At 39.5% G+C, this 24,917-nt stretch overlaps 1 protein-coding gene across 1 annotated transcript in view; it reads right to left on the bottom strand.

Moving 5' to 3' along the window:
• AGPS (alkylglycerone phosphate synthase) overlaps window positions 1–24,917 on the bottom strand; it is a 157,447-nt gene that overhangs the window by 6,869 nt on the left and 125,661 nt on the right. The gene's annotated exons all lie outside the window — the stretch shown is intronic.

Genomic DNA, 24,917 nt, shown 5'->3' on the forward strand with positions numbered 1-24,917 from the left:
CTGCCTGCTCATCCACCGCCAGTAATACAGCAATTCCACAAGGAAACCAACAAACTTCTGAGCAGCCACCAAACGGCCATTGCATATTTAATGAAGTCGCTCGCCAAGTGCTGGAAAACAGAAGGTGCTTGGAGTGCATCATTAGTTCTGTCAGAGTGATAATTTACACATCTATCTTGTCAAATTTTCTATGGTTTATACTTTTACAATAATAAATCTAATGTGCATTTGATTAGCGAAGTGGAAAGCGAGAGGGGGGGGGGGGGGGGAATAGATAAATAAAAATAGAGCAGGAATTTCCATGGGTCCTTTATAAATGTATCTGATAAGTAGAAATATTTCCAATGCGCACTTCTGTGCTTCTCTAGGGAATGCACATAGAATGCAACAGTATAAGAGATGCACAGGTATAAATGGGGGGGGGGGGGAGGCGGTGTACTGTATATCATGACGACCTGTCCACTTCCAAACCACTTTTAGTGAAATTCACGCCAAAAAATATATATTAAGAATTTTAAGACGAGAATCAAAACATTAAAGTATGAAACGCTTGAAATCAGGTAAAGGATGCAATTTGTTTTAACAAAAACTGATTAGTATGTAATTTGAACATACTTTGTTACTACAGTTTTCAATAAGGATTCTTCCCATTTCTGGAAAATTGAAATAAATGGTGGTAGTGGAATTTTTGTCTTTAAAAAAAAAAAAACGTTTCGATGCTTATTGCACTATACGATTTCTGAGAATAAAAAAAAAAAAAAGTGCTGCAAATGTTAAAAATACCTCTGTGGGGTTTAAAACCCCCACAAAAGCAATAACATTGCGTGAGTCGTGTCTGTATTAAGATTACATGCTTTATAGACTGGTAAATCGTTTTCTATTGTACGCATGCAACAATGAAGCAAATAATGTTTTTAATGCACATTTCTTTTGTACTATTACAATATCCAGGTTTTTATTTATTTGATGTGGTTAATAGCACAGTTTTCCACTTATAAATGTCTAATGGGAGCAGAAGCAGATATAGTTAAATATGGACGGAGAAAAAGTAGCTTTTAACAAAATGTATAAACCATGTTATAGATCAAAGATTATAGGCAACTATAATATGGGTATGTACATATATTTTTCATTTTAATAACCGGCGAGTTCAAATTTTAGTAAGACAGACTTTGATTTAAATTTCTTTAGAAGATGGCTAACCAATCACTTTCTCCATATTTCTCTTAAATTTAGCACCGGTTACAGTGACAGGAACATATGGGAATGTCAAACGAGATTTCTCAGATCCACTTTGGAATGTCTTGGTTCCTGGTTTTTATGTTTGAGGATGATAAATACTGAAACTGCGATTTCACAGACAGTAAAAGTTACAATAGTCCTCTGCTGGATTGTGAATGAAGAAACGGGGTAGACAGTATGCAATAAAAAAAAAAATAGCCAAAAAGTCTCAGAAGAAAATAAGATTGTTGTTACCTGCATATAATCCTGTAGTATTCAAAAATAATTGTCATCAACATTCGAAAAAGTAATGGAGAAATTAAAAAAAAAAAAAAAAAAAAGTTTGTGACCAGGATAAAACGAAATGTAAAGGTGTTTTAAAAAAACAATTAAAAAGTACACTTCAGATGTAGCAAGACTTGCACTCCTTGTCCGCAGCTTGGCTATGGTCAGCCGGAATAATTATAATGATGTTATTGCAGTTCACTACGAGTGGCAGCCAGGTGGCGCACTGAATATCTTTGCGTATGATACTCAGAAGCCGTAAGGGGGCCGCGGGAGCCGCATATTGCAAATAAATACCAGGGATTTACACTTGGTGTTTTGCAGGACCGAGGACAGTAAGTCTTGCTACATCGGTACTGTGCTTAAACCTGATGCTTTTAGAATCCGTTTTGTTCCAAAAGTGCTTTAGAATTAATTTACTGCATACGGAAGATGGTGCATTGCACACAGTACAGTATTTGTGCCCTTGCATGCCAGGAACTTCACACGTTTCAATACAAGACACAATGTAAAAATTACTTGCTTTAAACACGGCCTTTTTTTATTTAACGACCTAGTACTTTTTATCAGAAGTGCAGTACTGGAGCAAGTTCACACTAGGCTCAAACACTATGCATTAAGCAAATTAGTCTCAGTCCGTTTGTACATGGCATGGAACATGGCATCTACAATATGCGGGACGAAACCTGCCTGTAGTTATTTGATATATTTTGCCACTCAAGACAATACAGATAAGACAGCAACACTGATATCTACCAGTATATCGCTACAAAGTACCCATACTACTGGGAAAAAAACATCTGCATTAATGATTGCTTTATTAGAACAGCGCCCCACAGCAAGAGGGGTGGGTACTAGGCACTACACACAATGGATGAGCATGTTCCATTATGGTAACTTTTAAAGGAGAAAGATTGAATAGACCTTTCCGAACCGATGATGGAGATCTGCTCTCACCAGAGAACCTGATGAGCATCACCACCATGTTCGTGTAGGAAACACATCCAGCGATACTGTAAAGTAATGCAATTCATACACCTATTTCTTCTCTAAATAACAATCTCACAATTATTTTAGTACATAAAACAATTACCAAAAAGCACAAAAACTGCACAATAATTATCAATCTCAAATAATGCTAACACATAGCAGATAAAGAAACTATATTTAGTAGCCCAAGTCATTGAATAAAAAGCCATAAAGTCCATCAGTGGTAGGTGTTTCTCCTTCAAGAATATTCCCAACTCTCAGGATATAGAAGATAGTGTACTGTAGTGGATTAGAAGAGCACACACACCACCAGCACCACAATGGTGCAGATCATTTTATTTAAAGCTGCAGTTCAGGCTTTTTTTTAAAAAAAATTATAGTTTTTTTTTTTTTTTTTTTTACTTTAATAGTTTCATGTGGGCAATCCTTACTTACCTAAAGAACTGCATAGCTGCCGGTCAATTCATTCTCCGTCTATTGATCAGCAAAGTTTGGCGACATCTTTAAATATGGGGAATGTATTTCCTCTGTTTCTGTCACTCAGTGGAAGCGCATGAATATTCATGAGCACTCCTGCACTGACATGTGCAAGAGGGAGGGCAGGGCTCACAAAGGGGTGTGCCAGGGCTTGTGACAGGACATGAAGGTGCAGTGCCTTAGTAAATGGTTGTTAAAATAGAATACAAGAAAATTGTTCTTTCAAAGTTGTCTTTTTAAAACAGAAAATGCTAAAAGTATTTTTTCTTACTACAGAACTGATTTATTAAAAAAAAACACACATGCAGGATATAGACTGAACTGCAGCTTTAAACAGCACAAATTCAAAATGGGAAAATATCTCACAAGTTTAAGTGCTATCATCCAGCAGGATCCCCCTGCGATCTCCTGCTGCATATCAGTGCACCCAAGGGATCCTGACCATCTGCTGAAGTTTCCTGCATTGACTACATTACATCAGAGAGTTAACCCGGTGTACCCGGAAGTGAACAGGCGCGCAACTTGACAGCTCCACTCCAGTGTGGGTGGACTGTATCCAGGAGTACAGAGGCGGTAGTGACAGCGGAAAGGGAGACATCCATTTGAGGTGTGAAGCACTGAATCTGTGTGCTAGATGATAGCACTTAAACTTGTGAGTAGGATTTTTTCCCGTTTTGAATTTTAATTGTTTAAATTAAAATTATCTGCACTATTGTAGTCACAATTATTTTACATTGGAACCTGTAAGAGAGATAGCAATAAGATGTCAGTAGAAGAAGATTGTATTACCGTATTTTCCGGCGTATAAGACGACTTTTTAACCCTGGAAAATCTTCTCAAAAGTCGGGGGTCGTCTTATACGCCGGGTATCGTCTTATACGCCGGCAAAGTGCGGGCAGACGCGGCTTCCTTGTTTATTTTTTCCGGCTTGCCGCGCGTCAGCCGGGCGCCGGTCATGTGCGCCAGGCCAGCGGTGTGCAAACTGGGGGGCGCAGCTTGTGCGGCGAAACCTGGGGGCAGAGCAGAGCAGTGGCAGGCAGAAGCTCCGTGCTGCTGTTGTTTCCCTGTGCTTGCAGAGGGGGCGGGGCGTCCCTCTACACACAGACACAAGCCCTCCTCTTCCTGTCTTTACTCCTCCAGTGTTCCGCAGCGTGGGGAGCCGAGCATGCAGTACAGTAGTACTTTCACGTGTGTGTGTGTGTGTGTGTGTGTGTGTGTGTGTGTGTGTGTGTGTGTGTGTGTGTGTGTGTGTGTGTATATATATATATATATATATATATATATATATATATATATGTATATATATATATATATATATATATATATATATATATATATATATATATATATATATATATATATATATATATATATAGTGATGTGTGTGTATATAGTGAGTGTGTGTGTGTGTGTGTGTGTGTATAGTGATGTGTGTGTGTGTGTGTGTGTGTGTGTGTGTGTGTATAGTGATGTGTGTGTGTGTATAGTGATGTGTGTGTGTGTGTGTGTGTATAATGATGTGTGTGTGTATAGTGATGTGTGTGTGTGTGTATATAGTGATGTGTGTGTGTGTGTGTGTGTGTGTGTGTGTGTGTATATATATATATGTATAGTGGTGTGTGTGTGTGTGTGTGTGTGTGTGTGTGTGTGTGTGTGTGTGTGTGTGTGTGTGTGTGTGTGTGTGTGTGTGTATCCAAAACTATATTTTAACTGGAAAAGTTGGGGGTCGTCTTATACGCCGTAAAATACGGTACTTCAAACAGTATTTACATCATTTTAGTCAATGTTTAATCCTTGTTTTCATCCTTCTTTTGCAGATTTCAGCAGGCCGATGAACATCAACAGTGATAATAGGTAATGTATACGTTCTCTTGAATTGTCAATACCTGTACTGCGCATGTGTTCCACACAGTTCGCATGCACAGAAATTAAATGGCACGCATAGGCGTTCCTGTGGTCCATACAAGTTTATCGGTAGTACGGATTGCACAATATAATTCATGCATCTATTTCTTCTCGATTATTAATAAATAAATAACAGTCTCACAATTATTTTGTAGGTTAAACTGCACAAGAGCCAGCCAGCCCGAAGATGATGATGGTTGAAGATTATTGTATGTTTGGAAGAAGATTGAATAAGATTGTATTAATTCACAAAGTCTTGCTATTTATCTCTAAACTGTAACTTACTGTACTCTAATAAAAAAAAATGTAATACTAAAAATACTTTTTAGTCATCTGAAGTTTTTAGGGGAATAAGTGGTGGGTTACATTGAAATAAATGAGGTGTCATATATCAGATTAAATGAATGGGAATAAGGGATGGGTTACATTGCATTTAGATTAAAAACACACAAGCGACACTTATCATTAATGCAGAGTACTACGACCAACGCTAAAACTCAATTTTTTCTGGTCGCAGCGCACTAGCGGCTCTGTCGCGGTAACTGCATCCAACCTGCAAAATATAAATAATTGGTGGGGATTTAGACCTAGCATCTCACGGTCACGGGGAGTGCAAGTCTTGCTACACCTGTAAGTACATACAGGGAAAAAATGGCCGTATCCCCAAAGTACATTTTTAAAATAGATGAAGCACTATAAAGACATATCCAAGTGAAACGACATTTTTAAAACAGTTGCCTGGTTAGCAAATATTATTTATAACATACACTTTCATGTTTTAGGCAACAAACGATCATAAATTTGATCATCAAGTAGCTTTGGAACATTTTGTTCCATTGCTTGGTTTTTGGGACCCAGGCAAAGCTGCAAATGTAATTAATCTACAAAAACAAACAATCCGTTGAAACACTGTCACATACATAATACTTTTAAATTATTAATTGATTTTAATTGCACTGCGAGTGCTCATTTGCATGTGATTTCCCAGAATCCTTGGCTGCAGTAGAAACATTGTATGCCAAGAGATAATGGGAAAGGGAGGGTTGCAGAGCCGTCTGAGACATGTGAATGTGCTCACACAAGGTATTGTTATTTGCAAATTGCTTTTATAAATGCATTTTAACCCCTCTGTTGCTATGCAATGCATTGCTGGCCCATCTGACAGAGAAGAGTCTATAGTACACAAACTAACTTAATACACAAGTAATATTTTCATATATGACCCAATTGACTATATGAAAAAATTACCGAATTCTTGCTGATCAATGTCAGGAGTTTAAAATCAAGCACTGAAAATGATCAGGAATATAGTAAATGACAAAGGTTGTCCAAACAGTTTATAAAACCAAAATCTGGAACACAAAATATGCACTACTGGAAACTAAACTGATCATTGTGTAATCTGCATGGGCAGCAGCAATAAATACCCATTACTAATACCTTAATTTATCTTAATTCTACTCTTGAGGCAACAACCACTAGAGGAAAGAAGTCATTACTTTTTTCCCCAAGCCTATTCATTCTTGAGCCCATTGATTATATGCCAATGATTATAGTTTTTAGACACTACTCACAGATCAACTGTAACCATTCGCCTAGATGTCAAAGGTTCTATCTCTGCATTGTAATGGGTACTACAGGCGAAGGCTGCAAGCATTTCTTAATTGAAAGCCAGCAATCTGCACATTTGACCAACCTCAAGGTGTATTGCTTCACTCCCATACACACACACCCCCAACCCCCCCCGGTACATATCGTTCCCTATGCAAAGAAAAGTGCACATTTGTAAGTAAATGACAAATTGTTTCTAAACCATTGAATTTTAAAATATTAATGAGTATGGTATTAACACATGAGCAATAGCCTGCTCTTTGGGAATTACCACAAATTAGAGGTGTATTTATCAAGAGCAATGTTGACCTTTATGTCTAGGATCCAGATATTGAACTATGGCCATACCACCTCCATTAGCTTGATAAGTCCCCTATAGTATCCTACACAACTCGCACAAAAAAAACCAGAGAGGATCTTCAAGAGGACTAAAAGGATTTTTCACGATAAGTCAGATCATGTCAACGCACAATTGTGAAGCAATCCAAACTGAATGGAATCCACTTGGAGAGAACTGAATACACAATGTTTATTTAAAGGATAAACAAAATAAAATAATCCATCATTATGCAGGACCACAGACAATCAATAGTTAAAGCCTCTTATAATTATGAGGCCATTCATAATAGATTATTCATTAAAATTGGACTGCCATTGATCATTATATAATTGTTAACTAGTCCAATAATGTACCTATTTAAAATACTGTGGTTTTTTTTATAGAAGTGATGTGTACATTATTCATTTTTCCTGGTCACACAAATGGTGCTATAATTAGGATGTATTATTTCTTAATATTGTTAAACCAGGTAGTACAAATATGATCTATATTCATGTCTTTAATATGAAAGGACTAATCTTCAATTTCATTGTGGGATCAGATAATAGGTCAAAATATGACTACATTTATAAAGCGGTGTTATATTTATTACTAGAAAACGTTATCACAAGATATTGATTCTCATAATATTGATTGGCATATGCAAGAAATCCATACAATTTCATTTTAATTTTAAGTTCAACTGCCCAACTTACAATCACCACCGCCTCTGGAGATAAAGCCTGATTATTGGACACCTTATCTGCTTGTTTTAGAGTACAAAAGACTTTTTCAGTCTGAGCATCATATACTTCTTTATATGCTATTTTTTTTTTTTTACATATTTGTTAACCACTATAATTATATCTCCACACAGCCTTCCTTTCTCTAATGAAAACAATCTCACATCATTAACAGTTCCTTTTTTCTCTTACAGCAGAACAGACCATTGCACTAAAGCTTTTTGTACTTGAAGGCTTCAAACATGCAAATATTTGTGCTGGCCAAGCAGTCACTGCTGACATTGTGCAGACATTTTTAGTCTTATTTATAATAAAACACTTTTTTTTCTTGTAAACTAGGTTTCTGCTCAACTTGCATATCTATTGTAGAAAACATTTTGGAACTGCAGGGTACGTGCATTACAAAACGTTCACTTTTATCTCTAGGCTCAATTCGTATTAAAACTTCTCTACCTGCTCTGTACAGGATTTCCTAGCCTGTATAAAGTGATTGGTTCTCACTGGTCCGGCTGTTTTTGCTTCCCAACTTTTCAGGTTTCTCCTTTGTCTGAAGCGCTTTCGTTTTGGATTAGCATTATAGGAGAAAATATGAATTTAATTATCAAAATAATCATAAAATCATGTCACCACACAGTACGCATGTCATTTAAAATATATTTAACAACACTTATAATATAAAATAATTCCTGCCAATTAGATAGTTTCTTTTTTTAATTGTATTATTATTATTATTCTTTATTATTACTTATGAGTCTTTCTGGTCAATTTAGTATCTCAATCCAGTGTAGCCCTCTCCACCATGTTGTAACTTTAAAACATGGAGGAAAACGTGCAAGAATGCTTGCTGTTATGGAGTTTCCAACCGAACAGAATGAAAAACAAGGTTGACGTTGACAGATTCAGCAAGGATGGGACTAGTAACAGTTCGGAATAATCTGCGCAGTGGGAGTTTGGGGAAGTGGGTACTCCGATTTTAATTTCTGAATTTGACCATATCTTTGTAACAAAGGCAGTCTCCTTCAATTCTGTATTTTGAGTTACTGCCTGCCTCCTATAGCAGGGGAGGCCAATTCCATTCCTCAAGTGCCACCAACAGGTAAGGTTTTAAGGGTATCAGTCAACGACAGCCACTGATTCAGCCATCTGAGCTGGAGCAGGGATATCCTTAAAATCTGAGCTGTTGGTGGCCCTTGAGGACTTGAGTTGGCCACCCCTGTCCTATAGGGATTTCCAATTCACCACCGTAAAATTATATTTATTTTTAATATCAGTTTATTTACTGGAAAAATCGTCACAAAAAAAAAAAAAGAGTGCCGGTCACCACAGTGAATAAGAGGAACGCCCCCATGATGTTGACTCCCCACTATTGATGCTATTTTGATATCCCAGGGAACCAGTAAATCATAACTAGACTGAACCGGGATCTCCAAGTGACAAGAAAATAGCACTACTGCCGGGAACATAATTTTGTTAAGAGAACCATCTGAGCACAGTGAATTGCGGCTGTAAATTGTTATCTGTAATAATCTACTCTTAATATAGTAATAAGTATCCTCACCTGTCAAATGGGAGACTAGGGTTCGGCTCTCTGAATTAAGGATATCCCTGCTTCAGCATAGGTGGCTCAGTCAGTCGAATACTGAGCCACTGATTGAGCTACCTGAGCTGAAGTTGGGATATCCTTATAACTTCATGCTGTTTATAGCACACGTGATTAATCCTAAAATCTTTTCTCAAATCTCTTCAATTAAGATTACAATTTGACTATTACTAATTTTGTTTCCATTCCCCTTTTAAATCATAAGGCTTACATTTGATTTAATTACATATTTACAATGAGTAACGATGCATAAAACACTTAACAGCGTTGAGGCATATAAATATTCTGTTACATAATTAACTATTACCATTATTTACCATTTTTTCTAAAATACTTTTCTAATAGCCAAAAATGCAATCTGAAAAAAGGATACATATATATATATATATATATTTTATATATATATATATATATATATATATATATATATATATATATATATATATATATATATATATATATATAGTCATTATTTCTATTTGCAACGGTTCTCTTTCACGATTAGGAACTCTATATACTATAATGTCCGATTTCCTTCCTTTTTCGTTTTCTTTTGCAGTGTGTCCTTTTAGAAATTGGCCCAATTGACTGAAAATGCTCAGTGCTATAATTCATGCAGTTGCGATCGTCAAAGCATTCACTCATAACACTTCCCATGTGCATGACATGTCATAGTTTAAGATACCTTTAAAAGCATAACAATTTTAGACCATTTCTGAAGAGAAAAATCTCAGCATACACGGGACATGCTGCTCACATCAGTGGCTAGAAGAGGCAATCCAAGCGACACAAAGTTTGTTTTTGTTTTAATATACTGTATGCAGCCTTTCTTTACCTTTATTGAAAACTAATTACCTAAGCTGCCGATCGATTAGTTCTCCCGTGATCGATCAGCAAATATACTGCTTCCCAGGGCACACTAAATGACTGCCTTTCAGTTTCAATCAATCCTTCAGTCAGTGTAAGCCGCGTCCATGCTGAGTGCGACCAAACACATTGTGGTCTATGCTCACATCCACAGAGCGCGTGCGCACGTCGGCGCGGCTGGATTTCCGCGAGACAAAGGTTTTTGTCTGTCTCGCAACGGGCCGGTCACGTGAGCGGTTCGCCCAACGAGGGCGAACCAGCTCTGTAACGTCATCAGCCACGCCTCTCCGTCGCGAGGATCTGTCATCCACAGATCGCCGGCTGACAGGCACGCGCGTGGCCATGTGCACCTGCACCCTGGACTCGGCAGCTACGATATATTCTTATATTACTAAGGTAACATTATCTATTGTTCCAGTTTGCAGCTCAAACTGCTGGGTATATCGGCAACAAATTATCACAAACAGGAAAGTGTTACAAAGATCGAGCACTGCTGGGGAAGTGTGCTAAAACCTGCTATAGAAATCAAAGGATGTGCATTAAAATATGGCATTGAGAGTGGAATAATAATAATAAAAAATGTTGCAAGTATTAGCTACTACTACAGAACGAATTTATTAAAAAAAACACATGTAGGATATTGCATGGATTGCTCCTTTAAGCTACTTACACCTAAGGGGAATAATGCAGCAACAATAACACTGCAACATTATAAAAAAAAGTTTTTAGAACAGTCACCGCAAAAATGACTTTAAATTACCCTTACACTGCCCTTGACTTATCCTTGTACTGTACATTATATGGATTGGCATGTCAGGGGCCACCCTCATGACATACAGGGCACGTGTCCTGCCATTTATGCTTATTTTCCCATTAATGGGGGCCTGTTGCGAACACGTAATCGTCACCCCAGGACATCACGTGGTGGTGATCACGGAGGATCCAGTGCCGCTGGGTTCTGGCAGAGAACGGATTCAATATTTCTACCAACAGCAATTTTGGAAGATCCCACAATGAAGTATGTCATTAGCGTTAAAGGAAAGGACATTTGTACCAAGAAAAGAAAAGGTGGTCTGGACGCAGAATTGCAACATTAAGGCAGTAGGGATGAAAAATGAAACCTGCTGAATACATTGTGAAAACTGACCAGCTCTTCATTTACAATAATAAGCGCCGGGAAGTTGAGTTAAACAGGGTTTATACTTCCTTATGGCCTGAAGTCTTAGACTACATCTGTTTTCTTTAATACACAAAAACAGAGTTAAAATAGCTCCATTTATCACCACATGATTGTAGGCAGACAAACCAGCCTGTCTGTTTCCAGATAGTGAAAGCAACTGTTATTAATCACAATTACAGGACCAACAGTACAAGAGAAATTGCATCAATATTATCCCCCTTTTTTTTCTTGCTGAAACGCAAAAGCTCAGCTAAGAATGTCAGGCCAAGTCCTGAAGGTCAGTAAATAAAGATGATTTCATTTAGTTAATTCAGAGCCGCAAGTTCATGCAGCACATGGGTAAAACAAATCCAATTAATATTAACTTCTATGTACAAAGATGGCTACAGGTTTCAAGGTTCACCATGTTTGCAGAACTTATTCATGGCCATTAGGAAATACCGTCACGTACTGGATATCAATTGTACTTCCCTTGCAAAAAATGTAAATGCCAAATGTTTTGTTAATGGAAAAGTGTTTTTTTTTTTTTTTTACTGCAAAAAAAAAAAAACTTGCAGTGTCCACAAAGTTACCAATATTAAAGACTAAAGCTTCAGAACATTCAGAAACAGAGTGTTCTGTTTGATCGAAATGTGGACATAACGGCCAACGAAAGTCCAGACACTTGAACCAGTAACCTTAACTGCCAACACATTAAAGCAGCAATCGCCCCCAGAAGCCTATATACCAGTGTTTTTCAACCAGGGTTCCTAGGAACCCTTGGGTTCCCTGGACATCCCTAAAGGGTTCCATGACATTTTCTGGCCATTTGAAAATTGTAACAAATACAGAAAAATGTACAATGCATCTGATCTCAGAAGCGCTATTAGAAGGGGTTGGGGTTCCTTACAAGGCATCTGATCTGACTCGCTAGTAGAGTGTGTTTGGGTTCCACAGAATTTGACATAGGGTTCCTTAACCAAAAAAAGGTTGGAAACCACGGCTATATACCATCATATAATGTTAGTACCTTACACCCTAAGCATGTCCTGCTCTTCTTTGTTGTATTGTTTTTTTTAATGTGGGGTTGCTATGGTAACTTTAAGGCGGGGGTTCTCAACTCCAGTCCTCAAGACTGCCCAACAGGTCAGGTTTTCAGGATATCCCTGCTTCAGCACAGGTGGCTGAATCAGTGGCTCAGTCTGATTGAGCCACCTGTGCTGAAGCAGGGATATCCTGAACACCTGACCTGTTGGGAATTCTTGAGGACTGGAGTTAAGAACTCCTGCTGCAAGGGGTAAATTCTATATACTCCAAAGCAGATGTTTGGGTTGCTTTCAGGAGAAAATCCAGTAATAATCCCCTACAAACACGCCATTATCTGGTCATTTAATGCCACAGCTATGAGCAGAAGATCTGAGATGCATGCCTTTAGCCAAGCTGGGGCACCACTAACCACGTAATGCCCTGTTCTGAGGGGAATGTTTCCATTATGCTCCGTAGTAATGTCACTGCCTTTGAAGAGGGTAAACTTGGCTCAAATAGCAATGTGTCAGCTCTCTTTGAAACCTTAGGCAAGTTGCTGTGTGTCAAAATTAGATTGTAAACTGTTCAGGGCAGGGACTCTGTACAGAGCACTGTACACCTCTGTACAGAGCACTGTACACAATTGTACAGGTACACTGTCTGTGCTATATAAGAAACAATTATTATAAAAGCCTAATAGGTTTGAATTTGTTTTTATTTGCCACCATTTACTCTAACGTTTGCCGTTCTGGTTACTCGTTCCAGTGTCTGGCCATTCCTCGGTTAAGTACGTAAGTATCACATCAGTCTGGACCCCTTCAGACCGAACAGATTCTAACCTGGGATAAGTGGCCAAGCTAACACTTTTTGGAACCTAATGTTAAGTCAATGGGCAAGTCAAGTACTCTCTCAATCACTTCACTGCCAAAGGGGATTGTTACACAACACTCTGCAGGATCATCTAGTCCTGAATTGGTTCATGTCCCAATACCACTTGTTTGAATTTGTTTGCGATTTCTTTTTCTCAGCAACAAACACAATAATATTGTCAAGAATCAAAAACCATGAGTACCAAACTTTCACAGCATCCCTGGATTCTCTTATCTAAGGTTACTCTTCATTAATATTAAATATATTCATATTATTTGAAGATATTAAAGAGTCAGTCCCATTACAACTAGTTGAAAAAAAATGTTCCTGCTCATTATTCACGGGGAGTTCGCGTTCTGTGCTCCAATCTATGTATAAGTGGATCAGAGGAGGACCCCACCGCTTCCGTCATCAGTGACAGAGCGATCACGAGATAGTGAATGCCCTCTGGTGCCGCAACCCCTCTGGCACTACAAGAGGTAATATATATTTTTCTAATATGGGTTTAAAAATACAACAACACATTTGTCCCAATATTTACTATATATTTTAGAAAGTCGCTTGTCTGTTGTCTGTTTGCTAGTCATTTGGACACCTGTTAAGATATTGTAACCACATTTTGCATGATGGTTCCGGAGATCAAGGAGCAGGTTTTCTGTGTATGTTTGGATACAATTTACTGATGACATCACTGAAGTCATGTTCCCATCACACAACCCTCAGGCTACCACCTAATCTTGGTGACTCTGAAAATCCAATTAGCAACATTAGCAAAAATACAGAAGTGGCCAAAGTTCTTCAAGAGTGCGAGATCATTGTGTGGGACGAGAGAACAATGTCTCACAAACACGCATTAAAAAAGTGTTTTTCAGCCAAGGTTCCTAGGAACCCTTGGGTTCCCCGGCCATCCCTAAAGGGTTCCCTGTAATTTTCAGGTCATTTTAAAATTGTACCAAATACAGAAGAATTCATCATGCATCTGATCTCAGACACACTATTAGAGAGAGTTGGGGTTCCTTACAATGTATCTGATCTCAGACACGCTGTTAGAGAGGGTTGGGGTTCCTCAGAATTTTACAGAGTTCCTTAACCAACAAAAAGGTTGGAAACCACTATATTGGAGGCTCTTGATCGAAGATTCCAGGACTTTAAAGGCAATGAAACTAATATGGGTGGAGTTGTTTTACGAAGGGATTTCACATAAAGAAACGAAAAAATGAAATGACCCATTTATAATTTTCAGCATTTTTGGTTTCTTTGAATTCCTGAACAACGCCGGGTACTTTCAGCTAGTACAATGTATATCGCTTTCAAAAGAGGCTAGATACAGGTGTAGTGGACTTCATGGTTCCCCTCTGGTGTTGTTTAAATATATTGTGATATAGTTCGCCAACACTACCATTGAATTATTTGGAAACAGTGGTGGATTTAACATTTCGCCGCCCATAAGCATTACCTTGGTGCCGCCCGGGCCGCCTCCTACTGCAGCGCCGCCCTCCAACTTCTGTAGTATTGCGGCATCATCATTGTGTTTCCATGAAAATGCGACACCATGTTATGTTATGTTGCCATGGCAATGCATACCCATGTGACGTTACAGCGTTCTTTGACACTGCAACACTGTAGAAGGAGAAGGTAAGAACATTACAGAGGCCCCACGCTCTCTCCCGGTAATCAGTGGGGAAAAGAGCAGGGTTTCTGTATGTGGGGGAGAAAAAAAGAAGGGTACATTTGCTGCCCTATGCCAGGCCTAATGGGAAATCCACCACTGTATGGAAGCATCCTATGTTATGTTATCTGGGGGATTAATGTCACTCACTAGAACACGATGGTAGCCATATTTATTAGGCCCGTAAGAAATGTCACCATAATTTCCTTGATATTTAAACTGTTCTAGCATGTGACAGTGAGGTCAATGATTCAAATAATTAAAGAAGAAAAAAGGAATGAAAAAAAAAAGGATTTGTTTTTCTTTTTTATTGTTAAGTGAAGTAATTAGCTTGTAAAATATTAATATACAAAATTCAATATTTCCCAGAAACACAAGGAATTTATTAAGCACGCCAATTATAATATGTAAGGAACACTTTGTAGATCTGTTGAATAGGTTCTGTAAATGACTATTTCAACATTTCCAACTGGTCATAAAACTTCAAGAAGAGCAGCGGTCAAAGTTGTATTATATTTTTGACTACAAACCAATTCATCTGGAGAGTGGTGCTTTAGGCTTAATTTTGATATGCTATTGCCATTAAATCATGTAAACAAATGTTAAAACTGATACAGAAGTTGGTACGTAGGTGAGAGCCCATGCTATATTAAAATGTCAGGGCACATTTGAAAGGAATGCTCATGTTTTATAGCCACTTAATGTTATTTGCATGCATACGGCTTTTAGAATACGTAAAACGGACTGCCAAACTAGCAGCCCCAAATTAACATTATATTCTAAATAATGCTCACAAGGGAGAAGCGCGTGGTTTCATTGCAATAATAGTGACATCCATATCACAGCTTTATTTTCCTTATCAGGTTTAGGTATACTGTATATTTTTTTTAAACAGTCTCTTTCCTTTAGGATTGTATTTAATAAAATATATAAGGCCCCAGTGGCTGTGTGTGGGCGGGCGTGCAAAGCGCTGTGAGCATACGCTGGCAGGGAAGACAAAAATGTTGTCTTCCTGTGCAGTGACGCGGTCACGTGGTCAGCGCGCAGCCAATGGCAGGGCAAATATGCCCTGCCATGGCCGCACCCTCGTCATGGCCCGCCCCCCCCGCGCTCCTCTATAGACCGATGATCGCGGCTGTAGTCTGTACGCACCGCCAGGCTGCCAGGCACGTGTGCAGCAGGGAGGACTGGGGGCAGAGCCTTTGTACACTCCAGGACTCTCTCTATTACTCAGCCGGTAAGATCAGCTGTTCGCTCGAGCTCCGATCAAAGCCGAGCGCACGAAGGGAAGTCCAACATCAGGGACTCTGATGTCACATCCGGGAGGTCGCCGCAGTAACCCGGACACCGGTCGGGCATAGGAGAGGATATCGAACAGCAGAGGACTGACCGCTGCTAACCAACGGGGGTCGCCAGCCTGCTACAGAACACCTCTCCACACCCAACAGACCAGGAAAGCATCCAGCGGTTCCATTTCCCGAGCACCAAAGCACAGCACCAGCTGATTACCCACGGAGGAGACAAGAGACTGGCGTCTACAAAGATCAGGCGACCATACTCATTAATTTTTACTGTGTGAGTGCAAGTTTCTTAAACTGTTATTGATTAATTTTTACATAAAGGATTTTATACTATGTCTGTGCCCCCCATTTTTTCATTTTGTTTCTGATTGAATAGGATTGGTATCACAGCATACACACAAAAAGCATGCGGCACGTGCCTTTCGAACAGGCACGTGCACGCACGGCCGCACACACTATATAACAGCCCTTAGCCAAGTATTGTGCTTGCTGCCAATTTGTATCTGCAGGGGCAATCTATCAGTTATTTTGCGTACATTCATTGTACTCAAAATGTTTTTGTTGTATTGTACTTGTTTTGTACATTCATTATACTGATATGTTTTTCATTTATATTTCAATTATTTGGTGCTTATTTTGTGTATATGAACTAGGGTGCAAATCTCTTGCAATATTTTTTATGCATCTTACTCACAGTCCATCAATAACGAATAAGGTTAATTATTCCTAGACGTGCAGGGAGCTCACACCTAGTGCACTATTACACACGCAGGTGTGTGTTGTGTGTTTTTTTCCTTTCTAAAAACTCAGGGATAGTTGATTCACATGCAGTGCAACAAAAGCAGACTTAAGCCTTCATTTAGGCTCCTGGGGTAAGTTCATCTCCTGTGCCAGGCACATCCTTCTGGGCAGCTTGACTTCCTCCAGGCTGACCTCATTCACCGCTGCCCCATCCTGCAGCTCCCAGGTACACCCTTCTGAGCAGTCCCCACAGCTGCTTGACCGGTCTTTGCAGGTTCTGGAACTATACAGCACCATACAGCATTGTTTTCTATCTGGAACAGGTAGCACTGACTAAAGCCCCGCTCTGGAGCGAATTGTCTACATCCTAGCACAACATACATCTAAGTCCAGGGGGCACACGCCCCCCCCCCCCCTTACTTTTCCCCGGCATTTTCTAACGTCACAACATCATTTGATGTCGCGTTGCCATGGAGACGCAGCCAGAATTCCGCCGGACCAAGCTAAGGGATTGACAGAGGCCCCGCATGCTCCCTGGGCATTTAATTTAAATGTTGTGGGTAAGAGCGCGGGGCCTCTGTAAGCACTGCACCCCCCTTCTCCCCCCTCCCCCCCAGTTTCACTCCCCAGATCTAAGGTGTGGTATGCCTGCACAGTGAGGGAGTTAACCGTTCAGTCCCTCGCATTATATACATACATACATACATACATATACTACACACGTACGAATGTATATTTGTATTGAAAAATGCAAATAACCTCCAGTGTGGGTAACTCGTTGTGTATCGAATCCTAATACAAATTCAGCTACGAGGAGTACTACATTAATCTGTTTGTGTACACTACTTTCTGTAATAGCTTAGGAGCACAGTAAATTAGATGCTGTTACAATATTTGCATTGATTAAAGTAGTGAAGTCATTGTACAAACCATAGCTCAGTAATGCACAAAGTATTAGATTCATTTTCTACCGCAAGGTAAGAACTTTAATGAGGGTGCATGCCTGCCAACTAACTCTCCATCAGCGATGTGACCATGATCTAAGCCAGTCTTTCTTCATATCTTATGTATTGTATCATACTAAAGTCACTTACAGGCCAACATATATACATGTACTAAACTAGGGTCATTATAATACTGTTGAGTTGGAGTTACTTGGCAGGTACAGTATGAAACCAAAGTAGAAAAAGAACCTAGATTGGAAAGCATAGTTTGCTAGTACAAATACACTGGTGTCCACCGTTTCCTTCATAGCTGCCAATACCATACTCATCATACTGTACAGTAAGTCCACCAGTTATAATGAACCAGTGCAGAATCATCAAGTCGACATTACCAAGTTTTACAGCTGAGTGCAAGTAACATGTGGGTGGAATACAATTTATGAAAAAAAAAACAAACATCTCCATGTTGTTAATGTGATAATAAATGCTTATTGCACACATGATCAATATGTCATATTCCTTTCGTAACGCCTGAGTTAGCTAAGCCAAACACTTCAGTAGGAGTTATTTACAAAACTTTCCCAATGATAAAGACTGCCATTAAAAGGTAACTATGTTATGGCAGGTCATCGTTCATCTAGATTTCTTTGAAGCAATATTCACAAGTCACCTATTAGGTCCAATTTATTTGAGGGGAGAAAAAAAAATCAGACGCTTTCATCAAAATGTTTATGGCTTTGAAAGACAAAAATAAAGCGTATAAGATGAACAGATGCATATTATTTTGTTGCCATAGTCATCAGTACATATAAAAAAAGGTTATTGTACTATCGTCTGTTCAACAACTATCTACAATGGTTTGCAGACAGACCTCAATCATTTGCCCTTCACATACAATTGCTTTTTATGGCTATAAGGACAAAGTAAATTCCACGTATACATTTGGTTTCCTACAACACAGCCACACATCTTTTATTACTTTTCTGCCACTATGGCCATCAGAAATTTGTACAGCCTGTTTAATCACCATCGCAGATGTAAATGTATTAGGTTACTTATTTTTATGCGAAAGCCAAGGCTTTAGTAGATGGAAGAATCTTATAGTAATGAACGTTTCAACAACCCCAGAAAATGCAATTACCGCTACAGTATTTGTATAGCACAAGGATTCTCAATCTCTAGCACCAGTACCACTGGTATTACATATGGTCATACAAAGTGGTATTACACAAAGCCTCTTGGTGTTATGGGAAAGGGGAGAGCAAAGCAAGCACAATATTTATTATTAAAAAAAAAAAAAAAAGGTTAAAAGAGCAATCCAAGCACCCTTTTTTTTACATCTTTATTTTAACCCAGGATTGAAGCAGGGCGTCTCCGGAGCTGAATCCCATTCATTTCACCCCCTGGACCACCCTACTTGCGGAGATACTTACATCTGTAGTAGGTGGCGGTAGCTGCTCCAGTTGAGCTAGCTGGGCTTTAAAGCTTAAAGATCCCATGTCGCGTAATTCAATAGGAAATGGAACCCGACGACGTCATGGCTTCCTATTGGCCCGCAGGGCGCGGGAGATTTGAAACTCGGCCATAACATGAACCCTGGTAGCCAAGTGGAGCAGCTACCGGTACCCCCCATATGTAAGTACCTCCGGAAGCAGTGGGTGCCAGGAGCTTAAATTAATGGGATTCAGCTTCGGAGACCCCCTGCTTCTGAAAAAAAGGAGCATGGAATGCGACTTTAAAGCACCAATCCCATTTAAAAATTTTTTAATTGATTATTATTTTATTTTTTTTAACAAAATTCGAACTGGGGGGTTCTCGAGAGTGAAACTGCGCTATTTTCAGCTCATGGAATCCCCCGGTTCTTCGGATATGTAGAAGTTAAATTACGAGTGTTGAAGCAACCCCAGGGGAAACAAAATGGCATTGCAAAGCTTGTGGGTTCCACGGGCCAATAGAAAGCCGCAACATTGTCGTTTGCGGCTTCTTATCGGACCACCATTTAAATCCAATGCTTCAACACTGGTAACCTCACTGGTATGCATCTCTGGAACCAGGGTTTCCTAGAGCTACAAAACAGGCAGGTCAGCTCTGAAGGACCCCCCAGTTCAAATCTGGTTTAAAATTCCATTTGAGAAAAGGGTGAGATTTATTCTATCCATGGGCAACAAATAACTACAATCATTTTTAAAATCAAGTGTCCCTGTTGAGATTACACAGTTACATAGTTACATAGTAGATGAGATTGAAAAAAGACGTACGTCCATCAAGTTCAACCTATGCTAAATTTAGACAACAGATACTTTATTCTATATCTATACTTACTTATTGATCCAGAGGAAGGCAAACAAAAAACCCCATTAAGGGGAAAAATTAATTCCTTCCTGACTCCAAGAATTGGCAATCGGATTAATCCCTGGAATAACATCCTTCCCATGTATACTTATTTGGTATATCCCTGTATACCTTTCCCATCTAAAAAGATGTCCAACCTTTTTTTGAACAAATCTATTGTATCTGCCATCACAGTCTCCATGGGTAATGAATTCCACATTTTAACTGCCCTTGCTGTAAAGAACCCTTTCCTTTGTTGCTGGTGAAATTTCCTTTCCTCCAACCTTAAGGGATGGCCCCGAGTCCTTTGTACTGCCCGTGGGATGAATTGTTCTTTTGAAAGCTCCTTGTATTGTCCCTGAATATATTTGTATATAGTTATCATATCCCCTCTTAGATGCCTCTTTTCTAATGTAAATAAATCTAATTTAGCTAGCCTCTCCTCATAAGTTAGAATGTCCATCCCCTTTATTAATTTGGTGGCTCTTCTCTGCACTCTCTCTAGTTCCATAATGTCTTTTCTTAGGATTGGTGCGCCAAATTGTACTCCATATTCAAGGTGTGGTCTTACTAATGCTTTGTAAAGGGGCATAATTATGTTTACTTCCCTTCCATCCATTGCCCGTTTGATGCAAGATAAGATCTTGTTTGCCTTTGCAGCTATAGCATGACATTGGGCACTATTGCTAAGCATGCTGTCTACAAGCACTCCTAAATCCTTCTCCATCAAGGATTCCCCCAATATATCTCCATTTAATTTGTAAGTCGCCTTTTTATTCTTGCATCCCAAATGCATAACCTTACATTTATCTGTATTAAACCTCATTTGCCATTTACCTGCCCACGTTTCCAGTCTCTCCAAGTCCTTCTGAAGAGAAATTACATCCTGCTCTGATTCTATTACCTTACACAATTTAGAATCATCAGCAAAGATGAAGACTTTGCTCTCGATCCCAACCTCAAGGTCATTAATAAACAAGTTAAAAAGCAGGAGTCCCAGTACCGATCCTTGAGGTACTCCACTCACGACTTTAGCCCAACCTGAAAAAGTTCCATTTATGACAACCCTCTGTTGTCTGTCCTTTAACCAGTTTTCAATCCAGGTGCATATATTATTACTGAGTCCAATTTTCTTTATTTTGTACACCAACCTCTTGTGTGAAACCGTATCAAAAGCCTTTGCAAAATCTAAGTAGACCACATCAACTGCATTACCCTGGTTTAAATTCCTACTTACCTCCTCAAAGAAACAAATAAGGTTAGTTTGGCAAGATCTATCCTTCATAAATCCATGCTGACTATTACTAATAATTTTGTTTTCCATTAGGTATTCCTGAATATGATCCCGTATTAAACCTTCAAGTAGTTTCCCTACTATTGAAGTCAGGCTTACAGGTCTGTAATTCCCCGGGTGTGATCTAGCTCCCTTTTTAAATATAGGCACCACATCTGCTTTACGCCAATCTTGTGGTACTGAGCCTGTGGAAATGGAGTCCTTGAATATTAAATATAATGGTTTTGCTATTACTGAGCTTAACTCCTTGAGAACTCTTGGATGTATGCCATCGGGGCCAGGTGCCTTATTTACTTTAATTTTTTCAAGTCGCTTATGAACTTCTTCCTCAGTTAACCAATTGGTCATTAATATGGAGGTTGTGGCTTCCTCCTGTGGCGCTACTATTGAACTTGATTCTTCCCTGGTAAACACTGAGGCAAAGAATTTGTTTAATACCTCTGCTTTTTCCTTATCTCCAATAATCTGCCTACCCATCTCACACTGAAAGGGTCCTACATTTTCTTTTCTCATTTTTTTGTTATTAAGGTACTTAAAGAACTTTTTAGGGTTGTCCTTACTTTCTATTGCAATCCTTTTTTCATTATTCATTTTTGCTAATTTAATTGCCCTTTTGCAATTTTTGTTACATTCCTTATAATTCTGATACAATGTCTCTGTCCCTTCTGACTTAAAGAATCTAAACGCCTTCCTCTTCTTGTCCATTTCCTCCCCTACCTGTTTATTTAGCCACATTGGTTTTGACTTATTTCTTTTATACTTATTACCCAAGGGTATACACTGATAAGTGTGTTTTTCTAACAATGTTTTAAAGACTGCCCATTTATCTTCTACATTTTTCCCTGCAAAAACATCATCCCATTGTATTCCTACTAGATTAGACCTCAGTTTATTAAAATCTGCCTTTCTAAAGTTTAAAGTCTTTGTTGAACCCAAGTAATCTGTTTTTTGATAATTTATTTCAAATGAGACCATGTTATGATAACTGGGAAAACAATACAGACCGGCGCCTTAAAGTCCAAATGGGAGATATAAAAGTTCAATGGATGATTTGGAATATCCAATGGATGTTGATCTGGTCCAGTGGACAGCAGGTTCCTCAGCAGCAGAAATGTTAAGACATGCAGGGGAGACAAGAGGACAAGATCATAGTGTAACACAGTATGGTTATGACAAAAAACACATAGACATAGACAAACAGACACACACAACACTAAACAATAGGCTGACTATTAATAAAGATGATTTAATAAACACGATAAAATGCAGCTGACTGGTGACGAGCAGGTCTAGGATCCGGTGTGTAAAAACCGGAATCCTACTTACAGCAGGTCCCTAGGATTGGCGCAGGTAAGGGTAGTATAAGTGTCCGACGGATGGTGTTGGTGGACGCGTGCCAAGTGTAGATGCCTGCATGAGCTTCCTTGGATAGCTGCCGATGATGGCGACGCTTCCTTCTGCTACACGAGACGTCCTCCGTTGGCGCCCGGAAGTGCGTCACAGCGGGCGGGACGACACACCAGGTATCACTGCCGATACCAACTCCTATACACTGCGACTCCAGAGACTGCTTTAAAGGTCTGCTCCTCTACCAGTACTGCTGATAAATGATTCTCAATGGCCCAACGCGTTTCGTGCGCACGCGCACTTCTTCAGGGATGAAGTGCGCATGCGCACGAAACGCGTTGGGCCATTGAGAATCATTTATCAGCAGTAATGGTAGAGGAGCAGACCTTTAAAGCAGTCTCTGGAGTCGCAGTGTATAGGAGTTGGTATCGGCAGTGATACCTGGTGTGTCGTCCCGCCCGCTGTGACGCACTTCCGGGCGCCAACGGAGGACGTCTCGTGTAGCAGAAGGAAGCGTCGCCATCATCGGCAGCTATCCAAGGAAGCTCATGCAGGCATCTACACGTGGCACGCGTCCACCAACACCATCCGTCGGACACTTATACTACCCTTACCTGCGCCAATCCTAGGGACCTGCTGTAAGTAGGATTCCGGTTTTTACACACCGGATCCTAGACCTGCTCGTCACCAGTCAGCTGCATTTTATCGTGTTTATTAAATCATCTTTATTAATAGTCAGCCTATTGTTTAGTGTTGTGTGTGTCTGTTTGTCTATGTCTATGTGTTTTTTGTCATAACCATACTGTGTTACACTATGATCTTGTCCTCTTGTCTCCCCTGCATGTCTTAACATTTCTGTTGCTGAGGAACCTGCTGTCCACTGGACCAGATCAACATCCATTGGATATTCCAAATCATCCATTGAACTTTTATATCTCCCATTTGGACTTTAAGGCGCCGGTCTGTATTGTTTTCTTTGTCTATCACTAACTGTGTTTGGGTTAGTTTTTCCTGGCAGCCTTGCCATATTGTAATATCATACTATTCACCACGTTGTTGTTAATATTTGCATTGCATTTGTATACACTTTCATTTTTATTTTTAGCGCTAAACACACCATCCTTTTTTCCAGTTACATGTTATGATCACTGTTACCCAAATGTTCCAGGACTTGAATATTTGTTATTATTTCTACATTGATATGACCAAATCCAGAACTGCCCCTCTCCTGGTTGGTTCCTCAATAATTTGGGTCATATAATTATCTTTAAGCACCCCCAAAAATCTGTTTCCTTTTGTTGTAACGCTAATCTCATTGCCCCAGTCTATGTCTGGATAATTAAAATCCCCCATTATGCAAACATGGCCCAGTTTTGATGCCTTCTCCATTTGCAAATGTATTTTAGCTTCCTCAATCTCACAGATATTTGGTGGTTTATAGCATATTCCCACAAACATTTTCTTTATACTTTTACCTCCACTGCAAATTTCTATCCACAAGGTCTCTACATTTTCATCATTCGCTTCATAGACATCATCCCTTAAAATAGGTTTTAGATCCGGTTTAACATATAGACATACTCCACCTCCCCTTCTATTTGTTCGATCCTTCCGAAAAAGAGAATACCCCTTTAAATTAACTGTCCAGTCATGAGTTTCATCCCACCATGTTTCAGTAATGCCTATGATATCATACTGCTCCTTTGTAGCTATTAATTCAAGCTCCCCCATTTTATCTGTCAGGCTTCTTGCAAGCATGCATTAAAGTTTTTTTTCAGCCTGTACTATTATCTTATCTGCTCCTTCCTTTCTGCTCCCCCTTGGTTTAGTCTTTAGAAGTTTTCTAGTATTATCTCTATTTACTATGGGTATCTCACTGCTTGTCAAACTTGTACTTGCCCCCATTCTACCTCCATACCACCTTGTATCCTCATCTATTCCATTTAGTTCATTATCTGTTTCATTCCCCTCCCCCCTCCATCCTAGTTTAAAATCTCCTCCAACCTTTTTAGCATTCTCCCCCCTAGCACAGAAGATCCCTCTTCATTGAGGTGCAATCCGTCCCTAGAATATAGATGGCACCTCTCAGAAAAGGAGTCCCAGTGCTCTAAAAACCCAAACCCCTCCTTCCTGCACCACTTTCTTAGCCATGCATTAACCTCCCTCATCTCTGACTGTCTCCCTGCGGTAGCGCATGGCACTGGTAGTATTTCAGAA

This window comes from Ascaphus truei, chromosome 7, assembly GCF_040206685.1.
Source record: "Ascaphus truei isolate aAscTru1 chromosome 7, aAscTru1.hap1, whole genome shotgun sequence".
Taxonomy (NCBI): domain Eukaryota; kingdom Metazoa; phylum Chordata; class Amphibia; order Anura; family Ascaphidae; genus Ascaphus; species Ascaphus truei.